Source organism: Trichechus manatus, unplaced genomic scaffold (assembly GCF_000243295.1).
Source record: "Trichechus manatus latirostris isolate Lorelei unplaced genomic scaffold, TriManLat1.0 scaffold00081, whole genome shotgun sequence".
NCBI lineage: Eukaryota > Metazoa > Chordata > Mammalia > Sirenia > Trichechidae > Trichechus > Trichechus manatus.
In genome coordinates this window covers 4,056,628-4,069,061 of record NW_004444017.1, presented here as the reverse complement: position 1 = coordinate 4,069,061, position 12,434 = coordinate 4,056,628, and the positions used below count along the sequence as shown (strand labels likewise).

At 41.3% G+C, this 12,434-nt stretch overlaps 1 protein-coding gene across 1 annotated transcript in view; it reads right to left on the bottom strand.

Moving 5' to 3' along the window:
* ERC1 (ELKS/RAB6-interacting/CAST family member 1) overlaps window positions 1–12,057 on the bottom strand; it is a 541,536-nt gene extending 529,479 nt beyond the window's left edge. Inside the window, exon 1 of the mRNA XM_004381205.2 lies at window positions 11,946–12,057. The gene's annotated coding sequence lies outside the window, so the exon portion shown is untranslated. The remainder of the gene's footprint in view (window positions 1–11,945) is intronic.
* Between the last annotated feature and the right edge of the window lie 377 nt (window positions 12,058–12,434).

The window sequence follows — 12,434 nt, the reverse complement described above, 5'->3', positions numbered from 1 at the left end:
TTAGCTCAGTGGTGAAGTCACTTCCAAGGTTCACCATTCAGCCGGGGATTGGACAGCCCCATAAAACAAAACGGGACTAATGAGCCGCAGCAGTCCAGGGACAAAGACTAGAAGGCAGAAGGGGATAGGAAAGCTGGTGATAGGGAACCCAAGGTTGAGTAAGGACAGTGTTGACATGCAGTGGGGTTGTTAACCACTGTCATAGGGCAACATGTGTACTAAATGTTTATGAGAAACTATTTTGTTCTGTGAACCTTCATCTAAAGTGAGAATAGCAGCACAACTGGAAGAACATAATCGATCTCACTGAATCATGCATGTGTAAATTTTTGAAATGGTGTTATCTTTGGCTATGTATATTTTCACCAAAAAAAAAAAAGTTCGAGAAGGGAGAGGGTTGACATGTCGTGGGGTTGTTAACCAATGTCACAAAATAATATGTGCACTGACTGTTTAACGAGAAACTATTTGTTCTCTAAACATTCACCTAAAGTACAATAAAAAAATAAAATAAAAAAGAGTGTGCTTCTTCACTCAAGTAGATATACAAGACTAAATGGGCAGCTCCCGTCCGGAGACAGGTTGAGAAGGCAGAAAGGGATAGGAGTTGGCTGAATGGACACAGGAAACCCCGGGGTGGACAGGGGGAGTGTACTGTCACATTATACGGATTGCAACTAGGGTCACATAACAATATGTGTATAAATTTTTGTATGAGAAATTAACTTGAGCTGCGAATTTTCACCTAAAGCACAATAAATAAAAAATAATTTTTAAAAAAACACAATTAAAAAAAAAACCAGTACCAGATCCACCTTTCTGTTCCCTAAAGAGAATAAAAGCATCAAATAGCAACAATCAGTCTTAAGAAATATGACTTCATTTTCCATATATTATCCTGTACATATCTTTTTATCTTAGGTTCTTATTCACTGCCTCTACCTGCCATTTCTAACTTACTCCTCTACCCCACAATTAAGATCCAAAAAAGGTGCAAATCACTAGGCTAGAGGTCAAATGTATAATCTGACAAAAGTATACTTTCCTAATGATATTATAGTTTAGTGACTTCCATATGCATGAATGAGCAAAAGATTAGAGAAAAAGTAAAGTCATAATCAAGCGTATATCTACTAAGTAGCTAGATTCTTCTTGAAGGCGACTCCAAATTTTGAAATAAAAATATATGGCTCAATAAAAATAACATAAATTCCATTAAAAAATAACTGTATCACAAAACAATAATCTAAATCTTGTGAAGTTATAGAAAAGATAATAATATGAATATAAACCTTCCCTTTAGTCCAGCTTCTGAACTGGTAAGCTGTGAATGAGTTACAGGTGTGCTGAGATAGTGCTCTCCTCAGTCCTTTGAATTGTTAAGGCCAGAGCCCTAAATCTAGTCAACTCTAGCCACCAGGAGCCTCCTGTTTACCCCAATACGCCTACAAACATTATCATTTTTTATATATGCCATGACAAGAAAAGGATCAGGAAGCATTATTATAAACCTACTGTCATCAAGTCAGTTCGGACTCATAGCAACCCTCTAGGACACAGGACAACTGCCCCATAGGGTTTCCAAGGTTGTAAATCTTTACGGAAGCAGACTGCCATATCTTTCTCCCGTGGAGGGCTGGTGGGTTCCAACCGTCGACCTTTCAGTTAGCAGCCGTTAGCAGCCGTTAGCAGCCAAACACTTAACCACTGTGCCACCAGGGCTCAATTAGCCATGTAACCTGCCGTTCCCCTTTTCCCAACCTACTTAGCCCATTGTTTTTCCTTTCATTCATTCATTCAGCAAGTATTTAGAGTGCCTACTACATGCCAGGCACTGTTCTAGATGCCACAGATGCAGCAATGAACAAAAACGATTCACCGGTTTAATTCACTAGTAATGCTTCACAAAAGCATGGTAAAGCTTTACTGCCCTACTATTATTTTCCTAAATGTATCCTCTCCTTAATTTTCTTTTTATTAATAATCTTTTCCTAAAGAGAAAACGATCTTTTGAAGAAATTAGCTAAGCCCATTTAACATATACTGGCAAGAAATGCATCTGGATGGTAGGCTAAAAGTTGGGGAAAAACATGGAAAAATAAAACTCACAAGTCAGTGGTATATCTGTAATTCTTGAAGGAGCAACCCAGTAAAACTTGACAAAATAATGCCTCCCATTCCAGCATATACTTCCTAGTCACAATCACCACAGATCCTGAAATATTTAAGAGGTACTCTTTGAACAATACCATAAAAGATTATCCAAACTTTGCCCTAAACTACTAATATGTGGTAGTAAAACTAACCAATTTTGTTTTCAACCTTTTCTTCCAACCCATCAATGACCATTAAAATGGCCATCAAGCAAACAACAGAAAGGAGTGACAGGACCCATCACATTAGTAATCAACACTCCAGCCAGACTAAACTATTTTCAGATCATCCAATTTGCCCTAAAACCTTCTCTTGCCTTTGGGTTATGGTCATGCTGTTCCCTCTTGCTTGCATCCTTTGCATTTGGCCAGATCCTACTTATCTTTAAGATCTCATCTTAGATCTTCCCACAATCCAGCCTAGGGACCCTCCTATGAGCTGCTGTAGCACCGTCTATGTCACCGGTTGAAGCATTCATCTCAGCATACCACAAATCTCCTGTTTCCTCTTCTCCCACTAGACTGAAGCTCTGTGTAAGAATAAGGATTCCATCGCTAACCACCACGGAACTCATCTGGCCCAGCCCAGGACTGGAACACAAATATTTGATAAATGAATGAATGATGAAAACAAGATGCTTAGATAATCAAAACATTTCACAAGTATTCACTCAACCAAAAAAAAGAAATCTACTTTGACTTTTACAGAAATGGTTTGATCTCGTCTGCTAACCTAAAAGTTGGTGATTCAAGCCCATCCAGCAATACGGCTGGCGGGGGGGGAGGCGGGCGGGGGCGCGGATATGCTGGCAACTAAGGTCTGGCGACCTGCTTCTGTTAAGATTACAGCCTTGAAAACCCTGTGGAGCTTTTCTACTCTGTTAACAGATGGGGTCGTCATGAGTCGGAAGTGACTCAATGGCAAATAAACATAACAACGTTTCTATTCCAGACTATTAAATGTACAGACTAAATGGCTTCCATTTAGTTGGTAACAAAGTATTCCACAAACATTTTCCCCCTACAATAAGCAAAACAATTAATATAAAAACCAAAGGGCCAGGGAAATGACTGCTAATTTCTTTTTAGGGTGATGAAAATGTCCCCAAATTGATCGTGGTGATGGCTGCACAACTATGTAATATACCAAAACCACTGAACTGTACACTATAAATGGGTGAATTGTATAGTATGTGAATTATATCTCAATAAAGCTTTATAAAACAAAAAGGTCTGCAGGTAGTTAGCCTTAAATTATGAAAACAAATATTAAGCCTGCAAAAACATGCCTAGAAAGTATTTGTTGTATTTATTCAATGTTAAAATAGCTAAATGCCATACTATTGATTGTATATGCACAGAATTTCACTGGTAGGACAAACAAGAAACTGGAAGCAGTGATTGCCTCCAGAAAGGAGACCTGGATGAGACAGGAGAGACTTACTTTTCCCTGTACACTCTTTTATACCGTCTAGTTTGGTACACGTAATATCTGTTTTTTAAAAATAAGTATACATAAGATCAGCAACAACATGCATGCACTCAACAAGCATATCCTTAGCACAAGCATACACTCCCAGGCTGCCTATTTTGTTCTGAAAAAAAATTTTTTTTTTTTTTAGTCAGTTCAGGGAAGTAAAAAATTGAATGACTCTTACACTTGTCTCATTCACCTCACACTGAAAAGCCTTTAGTCATTTTTGTTACTAGACATTCTCATCATGCAAAATTCTCTTTCTCAACACTCTGACACATCTTTTAACAATGACACAGTTGATCATCCCCTCCTCCTTGAAACTTCCTCTCCTTCGCTTTCAGTACATCACACTTCCCTGGTTTTCCTCCTAACTCAATGGCTCTTATCAACTCCCTTTGCTGAGTTCCTATTCATTCCCCAGTTTATCTAGAACGTAAGTTCCATGAAGGCAGGGTTGTTTTTTTTTTTAAGTTCTTTTTTTTTTTTAATTGTACTTTAGATGAAGGTTTACAGAACTAGCTTCTCATTAAACAATTAGTACACATATTGTTTTATGACATTGGTTACCAACCCCACGATATGTCAACCCTCTCCCTTCTCAACCTTGGGTTCCCTATTACCAGCTTTCCTGTCCCCTCCTGCCTTCTACTCCTTGCCCCTGGGGTGGTGTGCCCCTTTAGTCTTGCTTTGTTTTATGGGGCTGTCTAAACTTTGGCTGAAGGGTGAACCTCAGGAGTGACTTCAGTACTGAATTAAAAGGGTGTCACAGGGCCATACTCTCGGGGTTTCTCCAGTCTCTGTCAGGCCAGTAAGTCTGGTCTTTTTTTTTGTGAGTTAGAATTCTGTTCTACATTTTTCTCCAGCTCTCTCTGGGACCCTCTATTGTGATCCCTGTCAAAGCAGTCAGTGGTAGTAGCCAAGCACCATCTATTTGTACTGGATTCAGTCTGGTGGAGGCCGTAGTAGCTGTGGTCCATCAGTCCTCTGGACTAATCTTTCCCTTCTGTCTTTAGTTTTTTTCATTCTTCCTTGCTCCCAATGGGGTAAGACCACTGGAGTTATCTTAGATGGCCGCTCACAAGCTTTTAAGACTTCAGACACTACTCACCAAAGTAGAACGTAGAACATTTTCTTTGTAAACTGTTATGCTAATTGAGCTAGATTTTCCCCAAGACCATGGTCCCCACAGCCCTCAGCCCAGTAATTCGGTCCCTCAGGGAGTTTGGATGTGTCTGAGCTTCTATGACCTTGGAAAGCAGGGATTTTTGTCAGCTCTCTTCACTGCTGTAACTCTAATGCCTCAAAAAGTACCTAGAATCATACTCAATAAATAACTGTTGAATGAATAAATGGAATGAATCAATGCCCCCAACGCTCAGATGTTGGGATCTTTTCTCTATCTAAATTCATTCCCTGATGATCTCAGCCATTTCATAATTTTAAATACCATATATAAGCGGACAACAGTTAAATTTCTCACTACAACCTAGACATCTCCCCTAAACTTTCGATCTCTTCCCAAACTTGCTCCACCAACAGCCTTCTCCATCTCTGTTACTGGAAACTTCATTCTTCTAGTTGCTCAGGCCAAAAGCCTTAGTTATCCCTTATCTTCTGCTCACATCCCATATCCAATCACCACCAAACACTAACAGCTCTGCCTTCAAAATATACCCAAAATCCAAGCATTTCTCACCACTTCACCTTGGTCAGAGCCACTCTGGCCTGGAACATTACACCTGACTAGTGTCCTTGCTTCTGTCTTGCACTCCTACTCTAAGTCCCTACACAGTAGCCAAGGCAATTCTTTTAAGACATGTCAAATTATAACATTCCTTCATTAAAAACTCCACAATGGCTCCCCACCTAACTCAAAGAAAAGCCTCCAGCACCCCTGCCCCATCCCCACATTACCTACCCCTCTCTACTGCTTAATTTCTTTTCGTAGCACTTATCAACTTTTAATTTACTATGCAATTTATTTATTATGTGTCTAACTAGAATATAAAAGCTCCATGAGAATACAGATTTTTGTCTGCTTTGTTCAGTTACACTGCCAGCACCTAGAACACCCGGTACATAATAGGTGCTCAATATATATATCATGTTGTTGTTGTTAGTTGCCATCTAGCCGATTCCCACTCATGACGACACACGTGTGCAGAGCAGAACTGCTCCATGGGGTTTTCAAGGCTGTGACTAGAGTACTGAGCTAAAAGGGTGTCCGGGGGCCATACTCTCAGGGTTTCTCCAGTCTCTGTCAGGCCACCAAGTCTGGTCTTTTTTTTGTGAGTTAGAATTCTGTTCTACATTTTTCCCCAGCTCTCTCTGGGACCCTCTACTGTGATCTCTGTCAAAGCAGACAGTGGTAGTAGCCAAGCACCATCTAGTTGTACTGGACTCAGTCTGGTGGAGGCCGTGATTGTTCAAAAGCAGATTGCCAGGCCTGTCTTCCAAGGCACCTCTGGGTGGGTTCAAACCGCCCACCTGCCAATTAGCAGTCGAGCATGTAACCATTTGCGCCACCCAGGGAATCTTCTATATATATGTGTGTGAGTATGTGTATATATATATTTAATGGATGAAAAAGTTCACAGTCAAAGTTCAATAAATTAGCTAATTATGTGCCAGAACCACTCCACATACAGGAATTAATTCATCTAACCATTCTACCAGGTTAAGTACTGTCTTAGTTATCTAGTGCTGGTATAACAGAAATACCACAAGTGGATGGCTTTAATAAACAGAAATTTATTATTCTCATTTTGCAGATGATGAAATTAAAGCACACAAAGGTTAAGCAGTCTGTCCTCAGTCACCTAATGGCAAAGCCACGATTTGAATTCAGACACTCTGAGCCCACCCTCCAAGACACCGAAAAACCTGAAGAGCCACAGAATTAAATTATATTCTACATAATCTCTGTTCTAAGTACATTTTGTTACATTCTATTTCTCTGAAAATTGATAAGTGATATACCATTATCTGATTAACCAAACTGCTTCATTCTCTGATCTTTCTCCATCAATCCTTCTGATACAGTATGTGTAAAACACAGTTGGCAGCTCTTATACTACCATCTAAAAGCATAAACATAGTGTAGAAAAAGAGCAGCTGTTACTATGAGAACCATCACTTTCAAGTTTCCAGTCTTAAACCTAAAATAAAAGTCTGGATGGCACAAGCAGTTTGTGATTGGCTGCTAACCTAAAGGCTGGCAGTTCGAACCCACCCATTGGCTCCACAAAAGAAAGCCCTGACAAACTGCTTCTACAAAGACTACAATCAAGAAAACCCTATGGAGCATTTCTACTCTGTAACACATGAGGTCTCCATGAGTGGGCAGCAGCTAACAAGTCTTAATGTTTAATCAGTAGATTGAAATACTTATCTATGATTTTACTGATGAAGGGGAAAAAAAATCTCAGTACACTCAACAAGGGTATCACAGTTATGACTACGCACTGACATGGGGGCAGGGGCAGAACATTTTATTGTGGTTTGGGTGAAAGTTTACAGAGCAAATTAGTTTCCCATTCAACAATTCATACACATCTGGTTTTGTGACATTAGTTGCAATCTCCTCAATGTGACAGCACTCTACCCACTTCCTCCCTGGGTTCCTCATTCCCATTAACCCATCTTTCCTACCCCTTCCTGCCTTCTGAACTTCCTTTTTGGGCAAATGCTGCCCTTTTGGTCTCTTATGGTTGACTGTTCTGAGGAGCACATTCCTCATAGGTGTTATCATTCACTTAACAGGTCTGTCTACTGTTTGGCTGAAAGGTGATCTCTGGGAGTGGGTTCAGTTCCAGGTTTGAAAGATGTCTAAGGGACATAGTTTCAGGCATTCCTCCAGTCTCTATCACACCAGTAAGAGTGGTCTTTTTCATGAATTTGAATTTTGTTCTACATTTTTCTCCCACTCTGTCCAGGACCTTCTATTGTGATCCCAATCAGAGCAGTTGGTAGTGGTAGCCAGGTACCATCTAATTCTTCCAGTCTCAGGCTAGCGGAGGCTGTGGTTCCTGTGGTCCATTAGTCCTCTGGACTGTTTCCTTGAGTCTTTGATTATCTTTATTCTTCTTTGCTCCAGATGGGAGGAGACCAATAGTTGTATCTTAGACAGCCACTCACAAGCTTTTAAGACCCCAGTCACTACTCAACAAACCAGGATGGAGAACATTGTCTTTATGGACTTTGTTATGCCAATTGACCCAGATGTCCCCTGAGACTATGGTCCTAAGCCCTTAAGCCCAGTGACTCAGTCCCTCAAGATATCTGGTTAAGAAGTTTTCATAACTTTGCCCCATGTGCTCTACTATATACACGGATATATTTGCAGCACATACAAATAAATATATGGAAATAGCCTCTGCCAAACCTATACATGCTCACGGGTGTACTCTAATACACCATCCACATCTGTTCAGCTTACATATCTACCTATGTATCCACTCATAAATTATCGTTATTACTGTTAACGCAAGATTGTGTATGTAATAATATTTACCGTTGTTGCCTTTTACTCTTGCGTGCCTCCCAGTATCTTCCTTTGCCTTGGTCATGCTGTGCTGACTTCCCCCTTATTATGTATCGCCTTTCCCTTCACCCAAGTTAATACACTTCTACTATCTAGTTAGTGATTTCCCCTCTCTCCCCCTCCCATACCTAGTAACCGTCAAAGAATGTTTCTATGTGTAAACCTTTTCTTGACTTTTTATTATAGTGGTCTCATACAATATTTGTCCTTTTGTATTTGACTTATTTCACTTAGCACAATGTTCTCCAGATTCATCCACGTTTTGAGATGTTTCATGGATTCATCTTTATTCTTTAATCCTGTGTAGTATTTCATTGTAAGTACCATAGTTTTTTTATCCATTCGTATGTTGATGGGCACTTAGGATGTTTCCATCTTTTTGCTATTATGAATAATGCTGCAGTGAACATGGGTGTGCATGTATCTATTCATGTCACGGCTCTTATTTATGTAGGATATATACATAATAGTGGGATTACTGGATCATATGGTATCTCTAACTTTTTAAGGAAGCACCATACAATCTTCCACAGTGGTTGTACCATTTTACAATTCCACCAGCAGTGTATGAGAATTCCAATCTCCCCACATCCTCGCCAACATGTGTTGTTTTGTTTTGTTGATCATTGCCATTACTGCCATGGTGAGATGATACCTCATTGTTGTTTTGATTTGCATCTAACAGCTAATGATCACAAGCATCTCTTCACATATCTGTTGGTCGCCTATATGTCTTCTTTGGTGAAGTGTGTGTTCTTGTCCTTTGCCAATTTTTTAATTGGATTGTTTGTCATTTTGTTGCTGAGGTACTGAAGTTTTCTATACATTTTAGAGATTAGTCCCTTGTCAGGCATGTCATTGCCAAAATTTTTTTCCCAGTCTGTAGGTTCTCTTTTTATTCTTTTGGAGACGTCTTTTGATGCACATAAGCATTTAATTTTTAGGAGGTCTCCGCCGTCTAGTTTATTCTCTGCTGTTTGTGCATTTTCAGTTATGTTTGATAGTCTATTTGTGCCATAAACTAGGGCCCCTAGGTTTGCCCCTATTTTTTCTTCCATGATCTTTATAGCTTCAGGTCTTACATTTAGGTCTGTGATCCATCTTGAGTTAGTTCTCGTATATGGTGTGAGGTATGAATCCTGTTTCATTTTTCTGCAAAAGGATATCCAGTTTTGCCAGCACCATTTGTTAAAGAGACTCTTTCTTCCCCATTTAATGGATTTCGGCCCTTTGTCAAAGATCAGCTGTCCACAGGTGATGGATTTACTTCTAAGTTCTCAACTCTGTTCCACTGGCCTATGTATCTGTCATTGTACAGTACTAGACTATTTTGACTACTGCGGCTGTATAGCAGGTTCTGAGAAAGGGAAGTGTCAGGCCTCCTACTTTGTTCTTCTTCTTCAGTAGTGCTTTGCTTATCCAGGGTCTCTTTCCTTTCTATATAAAGTTGGTGATTAGTTTTTCCACCTCTTTAAAGAATGTTTAAGTGATAGTGCTTGAAAAATAAAATGTAGTATTGTTTTCAGGCATAAGGAATTCTAAACAGAAATAGGTCATTTCTACCTTAGATTTTCCTCCAAATCATATGATCTCATTCCTACAAGTAGAAGAATCACATCCCACTATAAGTCATGCAAATATCATTTAACACTACATACATACAGTTTTACCTTGTATCTTAGTTCACATCTGCCCCATGTGTACCCAATTAAATCAAACTATAATTGAAAAGCCAGAAGTAGATATGTAAATTTTAATTTTTTCCCCTCTAAGTAACTATTCCAAAAGTATTCACTGTACCAAGCTATAATTCAATCTGTCTGAATATAATTATTTTATTTATCCTTATAAATTAGACCACACCCTTTCTCACTTAATAGCTATTATATCATCTTTCTGTATCCTATAAGTCTCTACAAGCAGAAGTATTTGCTACAATAGTCTGCTCATTAAGTAGGCATGTAGAAAGGTAATGATCTGCTACCACTACTGAAATTCCTATCTGTATATCTCTTTGGGGTTACACGGGAAGGACTTCTCTGGCTATTTTCCCAAATAAATTAGGTAAGCATTGGGAAAGTCACTGCTTAAATTTCACTTCATGACGGTTTCTCTTCCTGCATAAATGAATTATTGAGAGTCATGACTACTTCCATCCATTACATAATACATGTCTATCACTGGACCTGTTTTCTGGGCAAGAAATAGCTTAAATGACACTGATAGGTAAAGTTAGTGAATACTGTAACCTAATAGGGAGCAGGAATCCAGAAAAGAAGATTCTGATTTACTGTGCTGACTAAGTTGTGAAACACTGATGTGAAGAACACTGTTTACTCTTAGTAACATCTCCCTATGAAGTAACAGGCACAATGCCCCCTAGAATTTTAGTAAAGAACATTTTACAAGTACTCAGCTTCCAAAACAGTTCTCAGAAATTAAAGGGCCTACCTAAAAAACAAAAAAAAGATTATTTCATTTCATTTTCTAAAGTGTTTAATAAGATTATATATACATCAATTGATGAATAAAAATAATCTCCAATAACTGAATCCAAATTGTCTAAATGTCAAGGTCTACTGAAAACAAGAGCTGTAAAAACAGCCGTGCTTTGAAACATTTAGGCATTTTTCATATAATCAGCTACAAGAGAACGTTCAAATTGTTCATTTTATTCACCCAACGCAGTCAACCCCAACCACCTGCAACTGCTATTCAGAAACGTGTGCTCCAAAGCAACCACCTGATTCTCAGGCCTTCTCTTAAAGAGCCAGGATAAAGCTTATAAATAAGGTGGTATTAAAAGCTCTTTTAGGCACAGAAAAAAGACCGGAAGACAACACCTTTAAGGAACTAAGTGTAATCTTTTAGGCACAGAAAAAAGACTGGAAGACAACACCTTTAAGGAACTAAGGGTAACGCGACCTATTCCCTAATGCTTGCTGGCGGAATAAAGTTGTCTAAACCAAGATCTAACTCTTCTTGGGTGTAAAACTTCAGATTTATCCACGCTTACAATTTACTCAAAGCTAGCCAAAGCAATGGGATTCTCTTCCCTTACCGCCCTCTGCCCTCTCCACCAGTCCCACTAGCAGAATAAAAAAAATAACCAAAACCGTCAAACAGAAATGTGAGATCTAGCGCAATATCTTCTCCAACTGCCTTAAAGGCAAAATCCACAGCCCATCTTCCTATTGTAATAAAACCCTTCATCTCCTACCTCACTGTTTCACAAAAAAAAGAAAAAGGAATCCTCAACTCCAACATTTTACATCGGTCACCTAAACCCACAGACCCACCCTGACCGCACCCCAACCTCATGGCTCCCCAATTTCTCCGTCTCCCCACTACCTAGCCCGCAACATCACGCCTCATAAATAAACCTTCCACCCTCCGTTCTCCAAGCGCCCAGAGCCTCCATCTCCCCACTCCCACCTTCTGCCCCGGGTTCTCCACATCTGTCGCCTCAGCTCCCGCCCAATCCCGGAGCTTGGCTGGGTGGAGCCGCCGGTGGGCTGGGGTGGGTTAGGGTGGGGTCCGCCCCTCCCCGGACCTCCCCATCCCCCCGCCCCCCGATAAAGAGAGGAGGGGGGAGGGGGTCCTGAAGCCTCACCTACAGCTCCGCCCCTTCCCGGGGGCGCTTTTCCCTGCCCTAGCCAGGGCCGTAAGGAAGAAGCCGGGTAAGAAAAGGCAAAAGCCCCAGCGCCAGGGACAGGCGGGAAGCTCTAGGTCCCGCCTGACTTCCGAGCTGCTACCACCACCGCCGTCTCACCCTCCTCTGAGCTGCTGCTGCCGCTGCCGCCCGAGCTCCGACACCGCTGCCGCTACCACACTACCACCACCGTCGCCGCCGCCGCCACAGCCACAGCACCGTCCGGGCGCCCGTCGACGTCACCGCGCCCCGCCCCCTGCGCGAGACACCTAGCCCCGCCCCCAGTCCCCCGGGCCCAAAGACGCCGAGAGCTGCTGCTCCTCCTCCCTGCCCCGTTACCTCTTTCCCTCACGCTCCCGAGAGCACGATTCGGAAAGCCCGCAGGCCTCCCGGCGCCTTCCGGGGGAAGGCGAGTTAGGGGATGGTAAGAGGGGGCGATTCAGGTCTTCGGCGGTACCGCGGAAGCAGAGTAACGAGCGCGGAGCGTACACACACACACACGCAAACACACACACGCACACACGCGCACACACGCACACACACAACACACACACACAACACACACAACACACACACCACACACACCACACACACACACAACACACACAC